The 24,811-nt window shown below is 42.3% G+C and overlaps 1 protein-coding gene across 3 annotated transcripts in view; it reads left to right on the top strand.

The window, feature by feature from the left end:
* Positions 1-24,811, top strand: part of IKZF2 (IKAROS family zinc finger 2) — a 128,969-nt gene that overhangs the window by 50,448 nt on the left and 53,710 nt on the right. The gene's annotated exons all lie outside the window — the stretch shown is intronic.

Here is a 24,811-nt window from a genome sequence, read left to right as displayed (position 1 = left end):
CATATACAGCACATTTTGTATGTGGCATTTTTGCTCCAGATGTGTGAAAAGGATCCAATAAAAATCTAGAGAGGAGGATGACCTCTTTAATGTTGTTGAGTGCACTTCCCACCATCTTTGCCATATCTCCAGTAATATGTATATGGGAGACAGACAAAATGACTTAAGTGTCTTCTTCCCTTTCCTCCAATCCCTTAAACTTTGTTTATCAAAATTGCTGCAGCACTGAGGGTATTTTTGGTTTGTTTTGTTTTTTCACATTGGGACACATCCATATTCTACTGGCAAATGCTCTGCTGCCCAGCCGCGACAAATAAACAACTGGCTTCCTGGGAATACTACATTGGTTATAAACTACCTTGCCTGAAGCTCCCAAGTTGTCTCCACAGCCCCTCAGGAGGGTGAGAAAGCTTGTTCTTCCAAAATGAGCAGAGCTAGCGCAAGGCATTGTGAGTTTTCCAAGAAGTCACTGCAGCTCTTGATCAGTGATTAGCAATCTTTTGTCATCTAAAAAAAAGGATTGGGAGACAACAAGGACAGGTTTGGAACAAGTGAATCCTTGTTTCTCTGCCCTTGAAGACTGTAGAGAATGGAGGGACAAGTGCCTACATGTGTTGGATTTTGTTGGCTGGATCCAGTTGTAGCCTGGAGTTAGCAAAGGTCACGTCCTCCTCTGGAAGGTTGGGAAAGCAGGAGAAGCAGCAGCTTAGCTGGCTCATCCCCAGGCAAACTGGTTTGAACCAGGAAAAAGTCAGAGAATTCTAAGGAACTTCTTGCATATCACCTCAGGCAGTTGGGTATTCTGTTTCCAAGTTACCTTTTTTCCTGGTATCAACTGAAGGGGGGGAAAAAATAAAATAAAGCATTCCTGAAAATAACTCTTTCATGCCTTGGGCCGAATTCTTCTTTAGAATGTTAGAACCATTTAGATACAGAACATCTCTGCTGACATCAGTGGAATCATTTCAGCTTTATGCCAGTGCAGCTGACAGCAGAATCAGAACAGATGTGCTTTTGCTGACTGGAAACAGGAGCTTGGTAACTGTTACATGTATTTTGCACTGCACTGTGTGGCAACGTGGTCTAATGGAAGAGGCATTGGACTGGGAGTCGGGAGACCTGTGCTCTGCTACTGACCTGCTTTCTGACCTTGAGTGAGTCAGCCTTGAGGTGTTTCCTCCATGTGTGCCTCTATTTCCCCTCCTACCTTATGCCTGTCGATTTAGACTGTAAGGTATTTGGAACAGGGTCTGTATTTTATTATCATAGAATATCAGGGTTGGAGGGGAACCTCAGGAGGTCCTCTAGTCCAACCCCCTGCTCAAAGCAGGACCAATCGCCAGTTTTTGCCCCAGATCCCTAAATGGCCCCTTCAAGGATCGAACTCACAACCCTGGGTTTAGCAGGCCAATGCTCAAACCACTGAGCTATCCCTCCCTCCATGACTATGTATATGTGCAGCACCTAACACAATGGGCCCCCAATCTCAGCTGGGATCTCTAGGCACTACAGTAATGCAAATAACTAGTCATACTAAATTTGCCCAAACAGTATCTGATGTTTGAAAAATAAAATCTAGGAAGAAGGATATCCTGATGGACTGATCCTGAGGAATGGGCCTCTGCAACTCCAAAAGGAGTTAAAGTATTTGGCTGATGATGTGATTGCTGAAGCCTCAAGACATTCAGCGGTGATTTTGAATTGTCATTTCCCTGGTGAGTTTGTGATGTATGGCTGTCTCTCGACAGCATCCGAGGAGGATTTGGGCGTGCGTGTTGTCAAATTAATTTTTTGAGAATTGATTCTCTGAAGTCAAATGTCATAAGCTGCACAGACTGCACACTGTCGGCTTCATATCCGGTGCCACTTTCATGGGGTGTTAACAGCCACTGGATTTGCTTATAGTGAAACCAGGAGCCACTTCCATAACCTCTGCCTTCGACACCACCCTGTTTGGAATTGGCATAGCGCATTCCCATTCAATATGCCCATACACACTAGGGTAAATTCAGGGTTTAGTGGGTGTTTGGTGGGCCCTTGCTGTGTGGTGAATTTTACCTACAATGCATAGTTTTGCTTGTCGCTAGCAAGTGCTGTAAGCACCGAGCACCAACCAGCAGCTCCCAGTGTCTTTGGTGGGGTTTGCAAGTGTTCAATAACTATAGAAATCAGGCAGTAGTGACTAGAAGCAAAGTGTCTTATTCTGAGAAGTGCTAAGCACCTGCAACTCCCACTGAGATCAGTGAGAATTGCAGCTGCTCAGCACCTGTCTGGATCAGAACCGAAGTGTGCAGAGCATTGCCAGTTGGGCTGAAAAAAAAAACCCGATTGATTGGATGATGATGGTAATTGCCACTAGAAATCACTTTTCATTTCAAGGCGCAACAGTTCAGCTAAAAATCATGGGCACGATTTTCAGAATTGTTGAGTGATTTTTTTTGGATGCCCAGCTGGAGACACCTTAAAGGGAGCTGATTTTCAGGTGTCTCCTCCATTTGCCTGTTATAAGTTACAGGAGGGTCTTTTACCTTCTGGGCTGAGATGGTATCCAGGATCTACTGGCTTTTGCATACCCCAGTTTCCTTTGCACTTGTTGATATGGCTTCTCTTATGAAAAGGATCATGTTTCACAACTAAATCCTGAAGATACTGGTGCACAGGGTCTCTTTGACGCGCTCTGGCAGCCAGTGCAAAGGACTGTGGGCTAACTGATGCGAGTTTATGCCTGGCAAAGATGCCAGCTGCTGCAGCTTGGCAGGAAACCACAGTTCTCTCTGAGAGCTAAAAGTTGGAACACAGCAAGATGACTGTCCCTTTAAAAAAGTAAACCTAACCCTCATCCCCTTCCAAAAAAAGCCAGAGGGAAGGCGATGATCCCATTTCCTGGATTGCAAAACAGACCAGTTGACCTAGAAAATGTCGTGTGAACAGTTTAACCAGTGGTATGGGTTAATATTTCAAAAACCTGATAAGTGTCCATTCCAGCTCCCATTTCATAACTGCCATTCACTTGAGTGGTAGTTGGATCAGACATCAAGTGGCCAGTAGCATGTTAAGTTGGTGCATAGTGGAATTTTATTTTCTTCAGGGTTCTTTAGTGCTGGTTCAGACAGGATGCTTAAATCCTCCTACCAGTGATGGAGAAGACATCATAAAAGCAAAGCTGTTATAATCCCCCTTCTGCTATAAAATGGGACAGCTGGCTGATCTTGTTCAGTCAAGGCCCAGTTCTGCAGAACTTACTTTAGCAACGTACCTATTGGTGTCGATGGGAGTGTTACCAACGTAAATACCAAAGAAGGCAATTGGGATGTTACCTGACTTAGCATCTTGTTGCTTGGCACACACAGGTTTCACAAGCAATTAAGATTCCATTATATTTAAAAACAATGCCAACCAAACCAAAGAAGGGGGTGAGAAATCCAGCCTCGCCAACAGAAACAAAGCAAAAACCATCCTCAAAAATGATTTCCCAGAAAACAGTTTAATAAATAGGACATTACCATTTTGTCCTGTCATCCTGCTAGTCAACTGGACTGTGCTTATCTACCAAAGAATTTAATAAAACGTGTACCAAATATACTTGGTCATATTTTGTTGCTTTTGCATCCATTGAGGTAATTATTCTACAGGATATATTCATTAGTTGTCCTTCCTTTGCCCCCAGATTATGTCATTTAAGATCAATATCTTGTTTTAACTTGCGATGCGAAGAAAAATCAGACTCAGACTTCTTCTTTGCAATGTAAAACTTGCTATAGTGACGCAAATTAATTTTCCTATTCATCACCGTATCTGGCGTGATTTTCCTCAAGCCTCAGTGGAAATAATGAGTCATGAATACAACAGCATGTGGCATGTCCTTTGCAAGACATGTGTCTCCTCTGCATGTGCTGGCATGGCCATGTTTATAAGACTTGAACACTGGATTTTTTTTCTTTTTTACCCTACTCGTTTTGAACAATTTCTCGTTAGTGTGAGCACATGCATCTAAGTCCAGATGGCTGAAACCCCTACTGTTCTAGTCTTGAGTTTCCTCTAAGCAGCGAATACCAGTTACACTGAATGAGGACCTGGTTCTGCTCCTACGGACTTCATCACCTGAAAGTCTCGCAGACAGTAATGATTTTATAGTCACTCCCTCCCCCTATGGTAGGGAAGTATCATCCCCAGTTTATAGATAGGCAGCTGGGTTTAGGACCAGATTTACAACGCTGTTTAAGTGATTAAAGATTCAGGCAGTGGGATTTAGCTTAACTGGCTTTCAATGGGAGTTTGGTGTGCTTTCAATGGGAGTTTGGTGTCTAGCCTGCTTACGTTCTTTTGTAAATTCCACTGGGCACCTATTTTTGTCTTTAGGTGCCTTAACTGCCTTTGTAAATACAGCCTTAATGGACTTCTCCAAGGTTACACGGGGAGTCTGTGGCAGAGCCAGAAAATGAACACTGGTATCCGGAGTCCCAGTCTAGTGCTATAACCACAGGACCGACCTCCCTGTCCTTCCTCTTACATGATGGGTGCACGTGGTAGTGGGGATCCAAGGACAGAGTTAAGGTTATTTGGGGTGCCTTTCTAAATTCTACACTTCCGTGCTTTCAGATGGTGTGTATGTATTTCAAATGTTTGGGATTTTTTTTTTTTTAACGTTGACACCCGTCTGTGCTCCGGCTTCCTGATGTACAGTATTAGGTCCTGAATAGTTTGGATAAAGACCACCTTCTGGGAGCTGACAAGCTGTGGCTCGTTTCAGGAGCGGCCAGTTTCAGGAGCTGGTGTGTAGTGCCCCATGTACAACATACACATTCTTACACACACACACACACACCCCACTTCATTCGTCTGCCATGTGCCTGGACTAGATCCACTGGTTCCATCTGGTGTGTCGTACCTGGGGCACTACACACCAGCTCCCTGAACCCCGGGGAGGCTCAGATTTGAGCACCACAGCAGTTGAGTCAGACAGGGATCTGGTTGCAGCTGGAATCATGCAGGTACATGCACTTGATGTGAAAGTGGCAAGAGAAAATTGAACGTAAAGTCTCCTAGGCAGTTAATAAATTTTGTTTTATGTCTTTATCTCTTCCTTAGTTGACAATTAGTTCAGTGCCAGCTGAAATACTTTCTGGTTGCTAAAAGAAAAGGAGGACTTGTGGCACCTTCGAGACTAACCCATTTATTTGAGCATGAGCTTTCGTGAGCTACAGCTCACTTCATCGGATGCATACTGTGGAAAGTATAGAAGATCTTTTTATACACACAAAGCATGAAAAAATGGGTGTTTACCACTACAAAAGGTTTTCTCTCCCCCCACCCCACTCTCCTGCTGGTAATAGCTTATCTAAAGTGATCACTCTCCTTACAACGTGTATGATAATCAAGGTGGGTCATTTCCAGCACAAATCCAGGGTTTAACAAGAAAGTCTGAGGGGTAGGGCGGAGGGTAGGAAAAAACAAGGGGAAATAGGTTACCTTGCATAATGACTTAGCCACTCCCAGTCTCTATTCAAGCCTAAGTTGATTGTATCCAATTTGCAAATGAATTCCAATTCAACAGTCTCTCACTGGAGTCTGGTTTTGAAGTTTTTTGTTGTAATATCGCAACTTTCATGTCTGTAATCGCGTGACCAGAGAGATTGAAGTGTTCTCCGACTGGTTTATGGATGTTATAATTCTTGACATCTGATTTGTGTCCATTTATTCTTTTACGTAGAGACTGTCCAGTTTGACCAATGTACACGGCAGAGGGACATTGCTGGCACATGATGGCATATATCACATTGGTGGATGTGCAGGTGAACGAGCCTCTGATAGTGTGGCTGATGTTCTTAGGCCCTGTGATGATGTCCCCTGAATAGATATGTGGGCACAGTTGGCAATGGGCTTTGTTGCAAGGATAGGTCCTGGGTTAGTGGTTCTGTTGTGTGGTATGTGGTTGCTGGTGAGTATTTGCTTCAAGTTGGGGGGCTGTCTGTAGGCAAGGACTGGCCTGTTTCCCAAGATTTGTGAGAGTGTTGGGTCATCCTTCAGGATAGGTTGTAGATTCTTAATAATGCGTTGGAGGGGTTTTAGTTGGGGGCTGAAGGTGACGGCTAGTGGCGTTCTGTTATTTTCTTTGTTAGGCCTGTCCTGTAGTTGCTGTAAACTAGTGTACTCGATGACCTACTGTAAATCCTGTACTTAAAAGAATACATACTCATCTGAGGCACTTGTATATTTAGTGTGAATTTAAGACAAATTGAGAAATTAATGCATTCTCCTAATAGAGATTTTTACTTGTGGCTGGGTTTTCACTAGAAGGTAACTGAAATTTATTTATTAGCACCACCAGAACACTCTCTTTTTTTGAATAAACTTAGTGAATGCAAAGGGTTACCTCTCGGATCCTTTTATATTCTTAGTTGAATTCAATGGAGTGTTTACAACACCCACATTGATATTAGGCTGTATCCTTACTTGGCTATGGGTTTTTTATACTCACAAGATTGCAGGGCTTGATGACAAAAAGACGTTTATTGTTTTTTATAATACCCAAGTCTGCTGGAAAAAGTAAAAAGAGACAGTGTATGAGATCCTGGACGAGGAAATGCATGTACTTAATGCAGAAAGAAAACACTTTTTACATACCAGGAAATTGTTACAACTATCTCTTATTGTACATAAATGCTCACTAGTTATCTAAAACTCTGTTACAGACATCAGCATGAGCAGACTAGCATAGTCTCTGAGATCACACTAGACTCTTCTTCTTTGAATGACTGGGGTGTCCTAATCTCACCACCCTTTCCTGCGTGTTATCATCAGGGCAGAGATATTTAACGTTCGACTCCACTACTCCTTTCCTGGAGGCTTTTAGTTCTTCCCATACCATGTCCTTCCACCACTTCTGAGAGTTGGAGCGCAGCAAGGAGAAATTCAGAGTGGTCCTTTAACCATGTCCTTAAGGACATAAGCAGATACTTAAAGTTAGGCAGCTGCCTAAGGATTGTCCTGAATAGGGATAGGTTTCAGAGTAACATGTTTTCCTGATTCAGGGCTCCAGGCATGTACCAGTTTGAACACAAATTACCTTGGGAACCCCAGCATTCCCATTTCTAGGGTGGGAGACATAGTGATGTCATCCTCTTAGGTTTTCGCGCAGCACGGTATGAGACTCCTGTCCAGAAATCCTCTAGCACAGCATGGGCCCTGCTACAAACAAATAACAACTCAGAGCTCTGTCACTCTTGGTGGTGGTTGTTACAGTATTTCTATTACTGTAGTGCCTATGAGCCTTTGTCATCGACCAGTGCCCCAGGGTGCGAGATGCTGTACAAGCACAGAATGAAGAGATGGTCCCAGCCCCCAAAAGCAAAATCTTAAAATATAAAGTAGATTTAGCTCCAAATTTGCAAAGCAGGTTATTCAAAAGTGCACATGCAAACCAGGGATTTACATCCTTTCATAGCTGTGTGTGTGTGTGTGTGCACGCATGTACGCAAACCCAGCTTGTATTTGCACTGGGGGTTGCACGGGCCTGAGCTGAGTTCACACAAAAGTGCATGCACGCTGTTCCATATGCCTCTCTTAAAAATGTGATGTTTTTCCTCACTGCATATTATTAGCACGAAGATATCTAATGCATCCTATGCATTACAGGTCCAATCCAAGAACGTGTAGAGAAAATTACTTTCAAGGCCTAGCAATGTAGGAAGAGTTCAGGTCTCTGTGTATGTATATCATGCCCTAATCCAGTTAATGTTGTAGTAAACAGATTCTAGTCCTGGGGATCTCATGTGAATTAAGAAAGTTTGGGGCCCCTGTTAAAACAATGGGTGTCTTAAATTATGATACCAAAATGGTAACACATTCTTTCCTATTTTCTCTTCCAAGGGGTCCTATGAGATCCCTTCTAACTCAGAGGACATTCCAAAATAGGGCTAAAGTGGGACTTAATATGGGTGGTCACCTTCACCCTCAATGGGAAATTCTGATCGTGGCTTTATATGGAGCCCTTCCGTGTTGCTCCTTCTGTTTGGTAGAGGAGGTAGATGGAGAATGACAGGATTTTCCCTTTCTCCCCCTTCAGAAGTCATACATGTTTCTTCCATAGTGCTTTAATATCTTGACAGCTCAGGGAAAGAGGCGCTATTTATAAATATTTCTGGTAAAACCGTAAGTACTTTCCCATGTTTTACTCGCTCATTTTCTGTACCCAGAAATCTATCCAAGCGGAATCAGTTCACTCTCTTTTATGAGCAGAAAGAGATCCAAAACAATTAAAATTGATTTTAAAAAAAAAAAGTAAGCACAACGTATTATTGACCGACTGTGCCCGTATTCACATTGCTTTCCAATCCATGGATAATTACCTCATGGAGGTTGTGTGCTGTGTACAGTGTGGTGATGGAATGAGGCACTTAACTGAGCCTTAGTGAGCATGTCAAACTCTCTCTCAGGGCAGTAGGTAACCATTTTAAAAGGCACGCAACCCATCCCCAGGCTGGGAAAAATGAAGGAAGGTAATTCAGCGTTAGATAGTATAAAACAAAAGAAACACGAGAGACAAAAATTATTCCAACTGTGTATTACGCTCCATCTCCTACTCTGCACCAGCGAAAAACACACTCTGTACAGGGGATTCAATACTTTATAGAATTAAAAACGTGAAAATAGGACCCACCCCTGCTCTAGTAACACCAGTGTACACGTGAGCAGACGTTGCCCCTCAGAATACACAAAACACTTAAGTGTGTGTAACCCACGCACCTTCTGGGTGCGGTGTTCTGTCCCATCTGGGGGCACTGAGACCACTTAGAGAGAGAGAGAGAAATATGAGTCTGCTCTACAGCCTTAGCTAACAGCCAGTTGCCTTTTAGCTCATGCGGTCGAGGCTCATGCACTAAGCTCCAGAGGTCCCAGGTTTGATCCTGCCCACTGACGACTGGGGTCTGTCGGCGTTACACCTGCACTTAAACTTTAGCATTGTCTCAATTCCCACCCTACGTAAGCACATGATTAAGCATTGTGCCGATAGCAAGGGGGTTATTCACATGCTTAAATTCAAGACTGTGCCTAAGTGCTTGGCTGAATAGGGCTTAATATGTTAGATACAAATCATGCACAGTTAATTACATTTAATATAATTACACAAAAATTACATTAAAAGGACATTATTAAGGTTGCAAAGTCAAGCACACAAAAAGCTAGGAAATGATGGAATTAAGGGTAGCTTGTGTAACCTTCGTTCGGCCCGCTTGTGGGTACGCTTTATGATACAGTCTTTAATTCCATGATCATACACTACTTTTTCTTCAGGACCTGTGCCTCATTCAGCGCACAGGATTGACAGCGCTCACTTAATTCAATATTTTGTTTTCTCTTTGTTCATTGTGTGGCCCTAGGCCTTATTTAATACACACCAGGAACTCAGCAAAGGGGAGGTCCAGGCCCCTCTCCATTGGCCATAGATGCTAATACAAATTCGTGGTCCCAGTCTCGCCAGTGGGAAGGAAATGGAGGGAGGGAGAGGCCCCGTCCAGTCTCTTCTCAGCCAGACATGGCCCGCAGAGACAGGGAAGAAGTGACAATTGAAGCTGCCAGTGACCAGTGCTGCTTGGAGCTGGAGTTGAGGCTCCTCCTGGGACTTCAGCCCTTGGGACTGCCCGCACCCAGCTCTCCACTTCTCAGAACGCCAGACAGCCATTTCCTCATGGTACTTCCCCCACTTCTTCCACTTCCAGATCTGCTCCAGCCAAGGACATACATGTGGCAATGCAAAGGGGGGAGCCCCAGACATGCTTGCATGTCTCTCAGAACGCAACACGTGCATAAAGCAGATCCCACCAATAAGGAAATTTGGGAATGTAGCGCATGCTACCTCGATCCCCGCCTTAGGAAAATTCTGGTGCACCCTGGCTGTACACTGCTCAAACCATGTGCTGAAGGCAGAATGATTAATTTCCTGCTGGGCTTTTCAATGGCACTCATCACAATAGTATCCAAGTGCTTCACAAACATAAAAAAATTTATTTTCACACTACCCCTGTGAGAGATGGGGGTGCTGTTATCCCCATTTTACAGTTGGGAAACTGAGTTACAGAGAGATAAAGTTAAAAAAAAATCACTAATTTTGGGTGTCTAATCTCAGATAGCTAGGACCTGTTTTTGTTTTGTTTTCCAGAGCACTTGGCATTAGATAAGCACTTTATATGTTCCTTCAGTTGCAGCTAAGAGTCCTCATCTCTTCTTCAGATCAGACCTCAAGGTCTCAAGTGGGGCACCCAGAAAATGATGAACACGCATTTAGTGACTATCTGTGAAAAGTTTGGTCTAAATGTCTTACCCAGCAACACACAGGAACTCCGCAGTAGAGGCAGAGAGAGACTTCAGTTCTCCAGAGCAGCATTCAAGTGTCATACTTTTCCTTCCTGCAATACCCCGTCTAATGTATCACACACCTTCCAACTTCTGCAACAAATGAGTCAGGAGTTCCTACAGCGAATAGCCTCATTTTCTGCGCAACACTGATCCATCCCCAGAGCAAGTCCTTTCTGTACATCGAACGAGAGCAGGGGGTCTTGTGGAACAAATACTATGTGGTCAAGTAATTAAAGTAGGAGATTTGTGTGTAATTTCCCAGATTTTTTTTTTTAAATAGAAAACTAAAATAACCAGAAATTCCATTATATGGTATCATAGTGACACTCATTTGGTTCATAAGCATGGATTACAACCATTCGATCCACTGCCTCTGACTTGCGTTAATGGAGTAACTGGAGTAGCAGCAGTAGGTTGTCATCCTCATTGAGAACCAGCACTAGAGAGGGATGGACACTTTAACAATAAGTTTCACAGATATTTGCTGACAGCAGAGGAATGGTGAGGCTCAGGAATGTGCTGTGGAGGGCGCAGGCTCTTCCACTATGTTCCCTCCACAATCTCCAAGTCCTATCTTTTTCCCTTCCCAGGTTCCTCATCCTAGTACCAGTCTCCACAATTTAGGCTTCTCATCTCACCTCTTTAAACTCCCCATCCTACTCTTGCTGTCCTCACACCACACACTCATTCCAACTCTCCTTGCCCAGCCATTCCCAGTCCCACCTCATGCCCTGGCTTCTTGCCCCGTTTCTTTCCCCAACCACTGTCAGTTGTCTCCCCAGAACCTGGCCCCATGTCAACTCTCTCTCCACACCACCCACTTCCCCTGCCCTTCCTAGTTTCTTTGCCCAAACAGTCTGTCTCCCTCCAGCTCCTCATCTGATCTCAGTCTCCCCTCACCTACTGACTCCTAGTCTCCCCACATTCCATCCCTGGCTCCCAGACCTAGTTTCCATGCCCAGCCAGTCCCAGTCTCTCTCTCCTCCCATCTTCTAGTCCCAGTTACCTCCCAGTCTCTTTATCCTAAGCTACTGCTCTTGGCCTCCCCCCTCACCACCTATCCCCACAGGTAGGGCTTTTGTCCGTTTTGCATATGAGTCAGGCAGCTTCCTCTTCCACACTGCTTGGGCATCAGCAGAGAAGTCATTGAGAGCACAGGAGAGATGGGCTCCTGGGTCTTGGTTCTGGCTGGGAGCAGACATTGCAGGGAAAGTCTGGCTTAACACACTATATCCCTGGTTTGGAGGAAGCATTCTCAGTCATTCTGTAGCTCACGAAAGCTTATGCTCTAATAAATTGGTTAGTCTCTAAGGTGCCACAAGTCCTCCTTTTCTTTTTGCGAATACAGACTAACACGGCTGTTACTCTGAAATCTGTAGGGATGGTTCATGTGCATCGTCACTAGTAGGAGCTGTGAAAGGCTAAAGCACACACAGTGAAGATGGGGAACTAAAGAGATTTTTGCTCTTAAAATCAAAAGTCTCTGCTGAGCATGTGCAAACTGTGATTTTGCCAAAGTCTTATAACTTAGCCAAATTTGGGCAGATTTTCGCAGCAAAAGACACATCCCTGATGCATAGCGCCCCTCTTCCCTCTCCCCCTGCCAAATTCCAAGTTCCTTCTCCAAATCATGGGGGCACTGGAGCTTTTCAAAGAAAAGGTTGCCAGAATTGTTTTAACATGGCAAAACAACATATTTATTTTCCCTAGCCTTGTTCTTGGAAATGAACCATTTTGACTGATTTCTTATTTTTTTCCCCAAAATTCAGCCTGAGGCAGATACCTGGCATGGAGAATTTCAGCTCAAACAGCTAAAGTCTGGCAAAGTTACAAGCAACTTTAAAGGGGGGACTTATGAGAAGTATCAGGCAATAATAGGTGATGCAACCAGCCTGCCTGTAATAAGTGCTGGCATGTAAATAGCTTTAGACAAATCCATAGCCCAAGGAAACAAAATATTTCAACACCGAAATGACTTATGCCAGGCCTGAGTTTGGCCCTTTGGCCCTACAGCATGGCTTGGCATTTAGGCAGAGTACATAGATTTTAGTTTTCCATGAGATATTACCAGGTCTTTCAGAGATCAGTGCTGTCTAAGATACCGTAAGAGTAGCTGAAAAGAAATGACCATTTGTGAGGTTAGAGTTGAATATGCAAATACCGGCAGAGCTGCTGTGTTTCTTCCAGGTAAAATTCTGGTCTTCCATCTCCACTATTGATTTCTTCTTCTCCCTGTCAATTTCTAGTGAATATGTAGTTACTGCAGTGCATGCTGCTATTGTATCGTATTTGTGCTGTTGTAGTACCCCCAGGTTTCAATCAGCATCAGGGCCTCATTGAGCCAGGGGCTGTATGCATGGGTGTACACAGTCCCTGCCCTGGAGGGCTTGCTGCACTTCCATTGATGGCAGCAGCAGCTCCATCAATGGCATGGGATGGGAGCAATAGAAAACAACAGATGCGGCAGGGAGAAGATTGTAATTAATATGCAGGAACTTGAGTCTGCATAAATCTGCTAGCTCTCTGCCTTCCTGAGCAATGCTGAGCCCTCTGGGAGAACACTCAGGGTAGAAGTTTAAGGGGGTTCCAATTTTCTCAAACTCTTCATCTGTTTGTACATTATTGCACCTCTACAGTAGTCTAAAATGTCTCCAATTTTGGATCCAGTCCCCCAAACATATAATCCTTACTTCTCTGAGTAGTCCTATAAAAGTCAATGGGACTATTTGTATGCCACTTTATTGGCACAATGTTGAATAATATGATGTACAGTTTGGCTCTGGAAGCAATAAAAAGTGAGAAAATGATTGTTTTCGCTTTAAAATCAGTAACCATTTCTTTATCTGACAAATATTTAGATTTCCATGTATATAATCACCTGCCCTTCCCCTCATCTTTCCTTAAAAGGGAAAAATGTACAGATGATGAATAGCAAATCTTCTCTAAGAGTTATTCAGGAATATTTACTATAAGGTTTTGCTTTTGTTTGCCTTTCTTGAGAAAAGAAATGTGAGGCAAAAGCTTTTGGTTTGAACACTGTCAGAAAATATCCAGAAATTGCAAGTTGCTACACAGATGCATAGATTTAATGAGACTGTGTAATGCCAGTTTTTTATGCTAAATAATCTGACACACATGCTACTGAAATAAGTTAATACTTCGAGAGTTATTTTATATCTTTTTCCATTGCCATCTGTCACTGCCTACATTAATAATACAGGTGAAAGTGTAACATTTCTAGATTTTTTTAAGGGATATTTATTTAAATATTTCTCCAGTTTAATATCTGGTTTGTTTTATGTTGGTGGAGTTTGGGCCCAATCCCGCAATCATAAATAATCCTTGCACAAATGAACACTCCCATTGATTTCAATGGGGCTTCGGTCATGGGTAAGAATTACCTGTGTATATAAGAATTTTCAGAATTAGACTCAGCAGGTCTGATTCTCCTTTCACTTAGACAATTTTACATCTGTGAACAATATTGGGTTAGATCCTCAGCTGGTGTAACTAATCCACTGGAGTTACATTGATTTATAGCAGTTTAGGATACTCTGTAGTAGAGTAGTTAGTCAAGTTTTAACTAGTATAAATGAGATCAGAACCTGTGGCTCATAAATTGACTTCATCCAATGAAGTGGGCTGTAGCTCATGAAAGCTTATGCTCAAATAAATTTGTTAGTCTCTAAGGTGCCACAAGTACTCCTTTTCTTTTTAAATTGACTTCAGTGGCTTAGTTACTCCAGATTTCTATTGCTGTGACATCAGAATCTATCATGCAGTAGAAAGGAGTTGGACCTTTAATATCTAATTTCTGATGTAAATAGATAACTGAAGTTATGTTTAAAACAGTGTTCAAGGGTAAAAGGATGTAAACAGTTATAGTCACGCTTTGTCCTTTTGAATTTGCAAAAGCAAGGAAATTCAGGACCAGATTGTATTACTCTTACTCAGGTTTAGCAGTGGTGCATTCTGTGAATAGCCCCTTTGATAATTGAGGAAGAGTAGAAGAATTTGGCCCTTGGTAGTTGTACTCCGTCCTTGGCACGTTACATTGTTCTGACTATATGTGTTACTAGGGTCTCAGAGCATAAGCGGAACTCTCTAGTTCCCAAGAGTCCAGTACCTTGACCTTCATGGACTGTCTGAAACCAACAAAGTGAAAACGGAGAGAAAAACACATTTTTAAATTATGTCCAATGAAACAGGTCTCTTAAAGCAGCACAACTTCTTGTCTGAACTCTGCAAATAAAAAAACAAATGTTTTAACTGACTTTGGAAACTTTTCCACAAGAATTGAGTAGTACACACAGCCACATCATGCTACTTATACAGAATGAAAAAAGGAAGACATGCATAATGATCGTATTGGTTGGCTAACACATTAATGATACAACCATTCAAGGATTTTCAGCGGCCCACTGAAATTTGTTTTAAGAGAGCACAGGGTGCGTAATAAATTAGTTTGTTCATATTTTGTCATGTCGCTGTCCTGATCCTCAGCTGGGGGAAATCTGCAAAGCTCAATTGACGTCACTCGATCTTCACTGATTTACAGCAGCTAAGAATCTAGCCCTATTATTTTTACTCCAACATGGTCAATTAAATTGGACGTTGACAAGATGCAGGAAAAGCATTGATTAAAATAAAGAAACAAAATGAAAATGTTAAGATTCCTTTTGCAGTTCATAGATGAAGGCATACAAAATATTTGTGATTGTGACAGGTGCTTCTCCAAAAATTTTTCCCTGGTTGGATTACTCAGTCGAGGTGTGTCCTGTTGGGGAGAAGTATCTTTGCTGTGTCATTTATAGTTATTTCCTAGAAGAGGACACCGATAGATCAAGTTGTATTAAGAGCACTTGGAGTTTCGTAATTAAAAACAAAGCAAGCTTGTTTCCATGAGCTAAGACCACTTGAGTAGCCCAAAGGGTGTAACTTGTGATGAAAGCCTTACACTTCTTAAAAATACTAGTTTTAAAACATATACAATAGTAGACACAGAAAATGAGCAGCTGCTATTTAAGCACCTGATCCAAAGCACACTAAAGACTATGGGAATCTCTTTAGGCACTTCACTTGGCTTTGGATCACTGTTTCTGTTAATTTTTTTTTTTAATTTAGTGCAATTCCCCTGGTGGACAGGGCTCTTTATAAATGAAATCCTTGTTATTGCTATAATTATTATGCGTTGCGTGTTTTAGAAAGCATTTAGGAAGTCACACGCTCTTTGAGAAGTAGAGATGATGATAAGTGAAACTATGAGGTTTTGGTAATTTGAAGTGGTGCTATATATATTTATTGATGATCCCGATATAGCTGTAATCTGTCAACATTTCCATTACAAATTTCTAAGTTTTGGGGTATAAAATTCATAGTAGGATCTTAACAAGTCGCTTGGGAGTGAACGTTAGCAGACAGTGTCACAGGTCAATGAGTAAGTGCTCCTTATTATAGCTCAGAACCAACCTCTTAAAAAAAATAAAGTGTTTGAAGTCCTTAATGTTAGACCAATGCTGTGAGATTCGAGAAAACTCACTGTAAATATTAGGGCTGATTCTCTGGTGTAAATCAGGAGTAACTCTACCAAAGTAACAAAGGTTAAACTGAGCTGAGAGGGGAATCATGCCTGCTGGGTTCACTACACATATTGTAGAAGGTCCAAAGGCTTGCCTTGAATATGAACATGCAGTTTTCATTCATCTAGTTACATGTGTGCATTTAAGGGCAAAATTTGACCTCTGCATCTTTTATGAAAGGTTTGCCCAACACTGAGTGATTATCTATCTATCCTGTCATATGAGTTGCAAAATCCAGGCACAGAGGGTCTAATCCAAAGCCCATTGAAGTCAATAGATAGAGTCCCATTGACTCTGAAGGCCTTCGGGTCAGGTCCAAAATTGGGGACAAATTCTGCCACCCTTACTTGTGCTGAGTAATTTCTTCCTGAGTAATCCCTTTCAGTAGGACTACTCACTGAATAAAGTGCTATTCATGGTGAGTAAAGGTGTCAGCATTTGGCCCCATTTTTAGAAATGGCATTTCATCTCAATGCTGAACTTGTTGGGAGTTTGTAGGTTTGAGTCCGAATACTTGCCATGACTATAACGTTTTTTCTTGTCAGTTGGAATAGTTATATAAGCTTATATAGACCGCTATGAAAGTTGTTCCACTGGTTTCACTACCACTGTCCCCACCACTTGTATGTGGCATTAGAAAATCCAATTGGGAGAAAGAGAGTGGTGTTAAAAACAGAGCAATCAAAACTCTGTTTCGACACTGCAGAGAAACCAGTTTAAACCAACTGGGTATAACAGAACTGTAAATGAAACTAGCCCCTCTCACAGACCTGAAATACATGGCCCAATCATGTTCCCATTTGAATTCAACAGAAGCTTTGCCATTGATTTTATTGGAGCAGGATTAAACCCGTGATTCTTCAATGTCCTTATAAAATCCTTTTGTCGTCTGGGATTTTGAAAGGTGCCTAAATTAGCCACCCAATTCCCATGGACTATGGGCACCTAGTCCCTTTACACTTATTGCTAAATCCAAGCAATAGTGTAGATAAAAACTTTGTAATCTACTTCTAACCATTTGAATCAACGTGGACAGGTGAAGGAGCATTTGGGTTGTGATATATCTCGACAAAGCACTATTGAAATCAGTGATGTCGCATGGATTCCCACCTTCTGAGGACCTGGGCTGTCATGTGCACAAAAGTGTCATCTTGGTAGCTCATGCTGTGTCAGCTGGTGAACAAATCTGACATTCAGTAATGTAGTGGGAGAGGCTTTTGCGCATGTACAAGAGCCTCTACTTAAAACTGAAGGGAGAGAGGGGTAATTCCTCTTCCTTTGTTCATGGAGTTCACCCTTTTCCTTGGATACAGCTCAGTCAATTCAGCCAAAGATGCATGGGGCCTGATTCTCCTCTTGCTTACACCTGTGTAAATCAGGAGTGACTTATCACTGGGGCTTTTTTAAAAAAAAAAATACTATTCAAGAGCAACTGGACTTCCCTTTGGAATGTACCAATTTGCACAAGTGTCAAAATATTTTTCCAGAAAATTTCCTGCAGGAAGATACCACCCATAGACACCATTGAAATATCTTCATTTTCCCCTTCTTCCCCATTGGATATGTTGAACGCTGCAGTATACTATCCATACATTCAGTGGACCTGATTCGCCTTTCTTGTCAGCATTCACCAGTGTAGCTCTACTGACTTTGGAGTCACTCCTGATTTACACAGGTGTGAGCAAGAGGAGAATCAGGCCCCGTGCATTTTTCAGGAACAAAGTACAAAGTTTCCAGTAAGTACACTTTTTAATATACGTCTGTTTGCCAAGTGGAGTTGCCTCCCTCCTTGACTATGCGGAAACAGATAAATAGATTCCCTAGTCCCTTATCCCTCTGCTCTGTCCGGATACCCATGACTTTCTAAGTGAGAGAATTTTTGTGGGCTCTCCTTGTTTAAACCTTTGGCAACACATTATTGTTAGAACCAAAGTTGATTATAAAGCCTCTTTAATTAAGGGCCAAATTCTGCCCTGAAGAAGAAGCTCAGGGTATGGCTCTTCTTTATAATGAGACCCCTTTGCATTGCTCCAGCATCAAATTATGTTTACACTAGCATTAAAGCCTCTTTGCCATTCTGGCAGTGTAATCATGGGATAAGAGGGAAGGTCCTCTCATGGATCAGTAGCTCGTTAAAAGAGAGGTTAATAAAGGGCAGGAATAAATGGCCAGTTTTCGCAATGGAGAGAGGTGAGTAATGGGGTCCCCCAAAGATCTGTACTGGAACCTGTGCTGTTCAACATATTCATAAATTATTTGAAAAAGGGGTTGAACAGTGAGGTGGCAAAATTTGCAGACGATACAAATTTACTCCAAGATAGTTCAGTCCAAAGCTGACTGGATCTCACAAGACTGGGCAACAAAATGGCAGATGAAATTTCATATTGGTAAGTGCAAAGTAATGCACATTGGAAAAAATAACCCCAACTATACATACAAAAGGATGGGGTCTAAATTAGATGTTACTACCCAAGAAAGAGATCTTGGAGCCATCATGGATAGTTCTCTGAAAACATCTGATCAACGTGCATCTAGTGTTTGTTCATAAATTGGAAGAGGGAAAACAAGCTTGCCTGCTTTTTCAATTCCCAATTGATTATTTAATTTTGAATGAACTAATCATTGAACTGAACTAGTTGAATAAACTGAAATGAAGAAAACATTCTCTCTGCACCTGCACAAGAGGCTACTGCTGTCAAAAGTAGTTTAGCACATCAACAAACTCTGGTTCCTCCAGATGCTTAGCCAGTGACTTTCACCAGTTCCATGGTTTTGTCTTTCTTTAAAACTTGGAAGCAAACATGTACTATTTAACATATTTTTAATTTAATTTAAATTATTTTAATAGATAGTAAGTTTAGGTCTTAACATAGGCAGTCAATTTCAAATGTAATTTTAAATAGGGTTTCTTTAAAAAAAAAAAAAACCCACAACGGTATTTGATTAAAATGTGTAAAAAATCAGATTTAAATAAAAAATCCATTTATTTTTAAAAATTTATTTTTATCCACCCTGCTCCTGCTGCCCACACAGAAAATCCTCTGACCCAGTTTGGAAGTGCATTAAACCCAGGCTCGCTTTCCCAGTTGGGGTGTGGGTCAGAGCCCAGGCTCTGCTTTATTTCAGGCCGGAACCCATCTACTTTGCAGTGAGGACGTAGTCTAGAGACCAGTCAAGTTCTGCTAGTCCTCCAGTCCCCTTCTGACAGTTCTCCCCTCCATACTCAAAGGATGGACAAGGTCTCCTAAAATGGACACAGCTGACTGGGGAAGGAAGCCTAGAGTGTCTCCGCCCAAAGAACCAGGGCACATGCTCCCAGGCACACATGGGTGAGTGCAGAAACAGTGAGGACCTAGTAACTCAGGTAAGGTTTGGCAGTGGGGATGCTTACACTCCGGCTGGGCTGACTCAGGTGCTTGGACCCGGATTCCAGTCTCCTGAGTTAACTGTGCAGTGTAGACATAACTGTAGAGTTAATTGTGAATCAGGCCTTATTGTTTGTTTCTAGGGAAAAAAAAGATACTTGTGGCGTTTTTTTACCTTGAACTTTCAGAATCATTTCAGGCTGAAACTTGATCTTTTTTTCTTCTTCTTCTTCTTCTTCTTCTTCTTCAAATTTAAGGTAATTAGCAAAACTGTTTTTTGTCTTTCTTTCGTGTCAAAACCATTTGCCGTTCCACCGCCCATGTTTCTAAAATTAAACCTACCTCTCCCCCACATACACCCCCTCTCAACTGGATGGACATGAGGCACAGTGCTTTCATGTAGTAATCTTTCAGTCCATAATCCCAGGTTCAGATGTGGAAGGAGTTAGGTCATTGCATGATCATTCGTAGCGGACAGCTGGCCATATCCCCAAACTACTACACGTGAATTATACCTAGGAGAAGCTGGGAGTGGAACAGACCAATTGTTAGAGATCGGGGTGGCCAAACTGCCACTCGTGAGCCACGTGCAGCTCTTTTGAAGTTAAAGGGTGGCTCCTGGAGCCCTCCATGCCCAGCATTCTTCATCTACCAGACTGGGGGCAGAGCTCAGGGCTTCTGCCCTGCGGTGGGGTGGTGGGGCTAGGGCTTCTGCCAGAGACGACTGCTGCCTGTAAGAGTGGTGGGGAGGGCGGCAGCACAATTTAAAGGTTTGGCCCTGCCAACAGCTTGAGTCACACACACCCAGGCACACTCCCCCTCTTTCCCTCAGCAGCCCCTCCTTCAGCTCCCAGCTATTAGCTTTGTTGGGAGAGGCAGTGGCAAACAGCTGGGAGCTCCAAGGAGGGGTCTCTGCTTTAGCTCCTTGGGGAGTGGCAGCAGCTGAAGCCCCAAGCCCCAGCAGGTATGCCCAGGTTCTTCATCTGAAGATTGTCATATAAGTCTTGGAGGGTCAGTAAGTTGGCCTCCCCTGTTATAGATCATTGACCGGATTTTATGGAAAAGCTCCCACTGTGCTACCTGTCAATATCTCCTTCTCTAGTTAGTGCTTTGAGTCTGTCTTACCCGAGTAGTTGTATTTACTAACTTTTACTTATTTCTTCAGGTCTTTGAAATGTTGAGATAAGGCGGGCAATATATCCATTACTTTGTTCACTGTGCCTGGACAAGGGTTTTTAGAACAAACACTGGGTGAGCTAATTTGGCATCTGCTCTACACTGTTTAGATCCATGCTGAGTTAAGAACACATTTTGTCAGCATTAACTTAGAATTTCTTTGATTTTGTATGTTACACTGTGTCTGCCCCATGATATTCTATCAGCAGGAGTTTTTGTGCTTCCCTTTGTCTTGCAGTGGGGTACCACTGTGCATTACTACCTCCTTGTTTTTTTTTAAATAATGACCTTTACTTTTCAGTACTGTACCTTGTAGCCCCAGCTGAGGATCAAAACTTTTAATGAGACACTAGGGATTTTCTAAATCTCATTTTTGGGGGAGATAACTTCCATAATAGAGGATAAAATGCACAGCAGGATCATCTTGCAATACTCAAGCTCGAAAAATCATTAAAATAGGAGCATAACATCTGCTAATATTTTTGCTGGTGATTGTTATGCTTATTCATGGATAAAGAAAATATTTTGGTGCTAAGGACTTACCAGAGCACTGCTTAATATGGCATTGTTGATTAATTAGCACATGAGACAAGATTTCATTATCTAGAGTTCCCTGTAGAAAATAATTACTCCAAGTATAAGCTAGGGTCAGTTGAATACTGATACTCAGAAAGAAAGAAAAGCAGTTGTATGCCCCACTGAATGCATGCTGTTAGCATCAGGTTTATGGATGGTGCTTTTATGGTGGGTGATTGTCTCAGTTTGTGTCAGGAGGTGTTGAACAGTACAATGAAGTGAATGGTGATAAAATGAAGAAAAGTTAAACTGGAAAAACTTCTGGCTTCAGGTTTGATGCTCCTTGAAAAAATCTGTTTTGTTTTTTTTAATAATTAGTTTGCAGTGTGGTTGTAGCTGTATTGGCCCCAGGATATTAAAGAGACAAGGTGGGTGAGGTAATATATTTTATTGGACCAGCGTCCATTGGGGAAAGAGACAAGCTTTCAAGCCTACAGAGAGCTCTTCTTCAGATCTGGAGAAGAGCTCTGTATAAACTCAAAAGTTTTCTCTCTTTCACCAACAGAGGTTGGTCCAATAAAAGAGATTACTCACCCAGCTTGTCCTTCTGGATTGTGTTTGACATTTTAGACTCATTTGCTGTATTGTTGTGATTTGTAGAAGAGGTGCTGAAAAGTTTCAACTTTGTTCTGTGCATATGTATTTATCTATTGTATAGTCAAGTGCAAGAATGATTACAGTTTTCAGTCAGTATGCAAAGAAGAGCCTTGTGGTGCAGTTTACCTGCAGACATTATACAGTACAGGATAGCACCAAACTCTGCTTTATACATCCTTTCTCTCTTTAACATAATTCTTTTATTTGTTAAATTTGTGGCAATAGGTGAAATCACAGAAAAGGTTATGTAAATAGCTCTTGTCTTCGGGCTGAATAAAATAGAAGAAATAAATACACCCCCTGAACTGTGTGTGTTTGTAAAATATTGTACATATCTGGTATATGTATCAACATGAAGTAAAGCAGCAAGGATGACTTGATTAGCAAAGTCCTCATGAAGAGCTGAGGTGATCCCCACAGTAGCAGCATTCCCTTCCTTGGAGACCTGCAACTCTCCCTAGTCCCAGCTGAAGAGGGAACCTTCACAGAGCAACAAACACATGATGCCAGGTTTCTGAAAGCAGCAGGGACAGAGTCAAAGGGGGTGCGGGTATGAACTTTTGTCAACAGGCTGAACAATTCTGCACAATAGCCAGAGTGCTTTTAAGTGATGAGATGGAATGAGCAACTCTCCGTATACAGCCTTTGGAGGGTTCTACTGAGCTGTGTTCTGAGGAGTTGAGAGGGTTGTGTGTCTGGAAGGTTGTTTTGCAGCAAACAACTTGCTCTGTTTTGCTTTGCTGTTTATCCTACTGGATTCAAGCCAGCATTCAGCAGAAGGCAACACTCGGTTAAGATAAAATAAGCCACTGACAACAATCTCCCAGTTTCTAAGCACTTCTGACCTTATTTTCAGGTCACTTATTTTCAGAGGTGCTCAGCAACAAGGGCTTCCATGGACTTGAATGGAAACTGTGAAGGCTCAGCACCAATGAACGTTCCAGATACAATAAATACAATCGAGATACAGTTTATATAAAAATATACCCTGGATACAAATTACACTCCTCTCTCTTGCATGTGCACACGCACACACTCGGTCACTCACATAGACATACACCCCTTCACTTGGTGCAAAGTGTGTTGTGACTATTTTGCATATTGTTCCTACTCTACAGGGATAAAGGGTAATCTTGTGGTTAAGACACAGTATTTTGGGTCAGGAGAGCAGTGTCCTACTCCTCACTCTGCCACAGACTTCCTGTATAACAAATCCACATAGACAGCAGACACAATTACTTTGGGCTTGTTGCGCTGATACCCTGAACACCCCCAGTTCCAGTGGAAGTCAACGGGAGCTGCTGGTTCTCAGCACCTTTAATAATTCGGCTCCGCATAAATCATACACAGATACTTTCAAAGACAAGGCAGGATTAGAACCTTGGCCCTTTCATTCCCAAAGCAAAGACCTTGCAATAAACTAAAACTGTCCTGTGTGACTTGGAGAAAGTCAGTTAGCCTTGCTGTGCCTCTGTTTCTTTATCTGTAAAATGGGACTATGGCACTGCCTTGCCTTAGAGGAGTGATGAGAGTGTAAACACATTCAAAGGTTGTGGGTCGCTTTGAGCTCTGATATAAAGTACAGAGTAAGAGCTCGGCATAATTATGGTGATGATACAGTGTTTTTCATCTGTAGATTTCAAAGTGCTTTACATAGGAGGTCAATATCCTTTACAGATGGGGAAACTGAGGCACAATGAGGGAAATGACTTGCCCAAGGTCTCCCAGGAGGCTAATGGCATAGCTAGGAATTGATACCGGGTCTTTTGCTCTTAATTTGTTACCTTGAATCATTTCACATCATTCAAACAAACAAAACTGGGGCAGGTTAGAATAAAAATTTGCAGTTTTGATTAAAAAAAAGTGAGATGTTTATAAAATGTTTATAAAATTTTCTTGAAAATATCTATCTTTGTGGTTTCTTTGAAAAACTCTGTGTAAAGCATAGGAATTGTACATATTTGGGGCCAGATTGTAGTTTGTCCTTCATGTCCACACAGGTGAGTAAAGAGTAGTAAGGCTTCCCCTTGTTCCTCTGTGCCAGTTACCCATACCATAGCTAGCAGCGTGCTGGAGAAAGCTGCTTCTGTGGGCTGCTATATTCCTGCTCTCTCCTGTGCATGGGGAAGGGGAGGAAATGAGCGGGAGCCCAGACCCAGAACTTGAGGCAAAGTCACCGTTTAGCCCTCAGTTGCGACATGGTATCTTTGTATCAGCAAATGTATCTTTGTGGAAATAAAATATCATTTCCATTCAGCAAATAAAGAGCAAAAATATTTCATAATGTAAAATGCTTAATGTTTTGATGGCTGGATTTACAATGACGTACGGCTACCATGGTCGATCTGTCTCCTTTTTCTGCATGGGCCTTACTACAGTATATGCATTCCTTGGCTCCCATTAATGCCCTGGTGAACAGTGGGAGATGTATTTTGACAATTGTACAATTAGAAAGTCACCTTTAATTGGCCTTTGATCTCCTGGTTTTGTTCCTAGCACTGTACATGCCCTAGGCAACATGGAAACACAGATTTCTGAACCTATCAACTATTTAGGGTGGGGACATAGAAGGGTAACTAATGAGGTTAATGCTGAGGGACTGGGTAGCTCAGGGTACTTGTAATGGGAAATGGAGGAAGCTTTTACCCTCTTGTTCAACTCGAACCTCAGTCTGTAGGGGCTGAAATTGTTCCTATATGATGGCTGTCCTATAGCCTATATGAGAGAGACAAAGTGGGCGAGGGAATACATTTTATTGGACCAACTTCTGTTCGTGAGAGACATGAGCTTTTGAGCTCCACAGAACTCTTCTTTGGGTCTTCAGGTTCTGAACCACCTATGTCTGTTCTGTGGATAGACAGTGAAACTCTGGGGCATTCTTTACAGCAGCTTTCGCTAACTGGACAACATTTTCAAATGTCGGTGCCGAAGGTGAGGGATCTACACTCGCATTGAGACACGTCAGCAAGGGGTCTGATTTTTTTCAGTTCTCATCGGCTTTGATGGAATTTGGGTGACACCTTAATGGTCTAAAATAAAGTCTGCTGAAGTCAATGAAAGACTCCCAGACTGTGTCTCAGGCTCTAACAGAGTATACAGACAATGGGATGCCCTTACCCCACTTGTATACGTGAACTGCAAACCAGAACACAGCTGGCATAG

The sequence above is a fragment of the Lepidochelys kempii genome, chromosome 11, assembly GCF_965140285.1.
Source record: "Lepidochelys kempii isolate rLepKem1 chromosome 11, rLepKem1.hap1, whole genome shotgun sequence".
In the NCBI taxonomy this organism is placed as follows: Eukaryota; Metazoa; Chordata; order Testudines; family Cheloniidae; genus Lepidochelys; species Lepidochelys kempii.
This window is presented reverse-complemented; position numbering and strand designations above follow the sequence as displayed.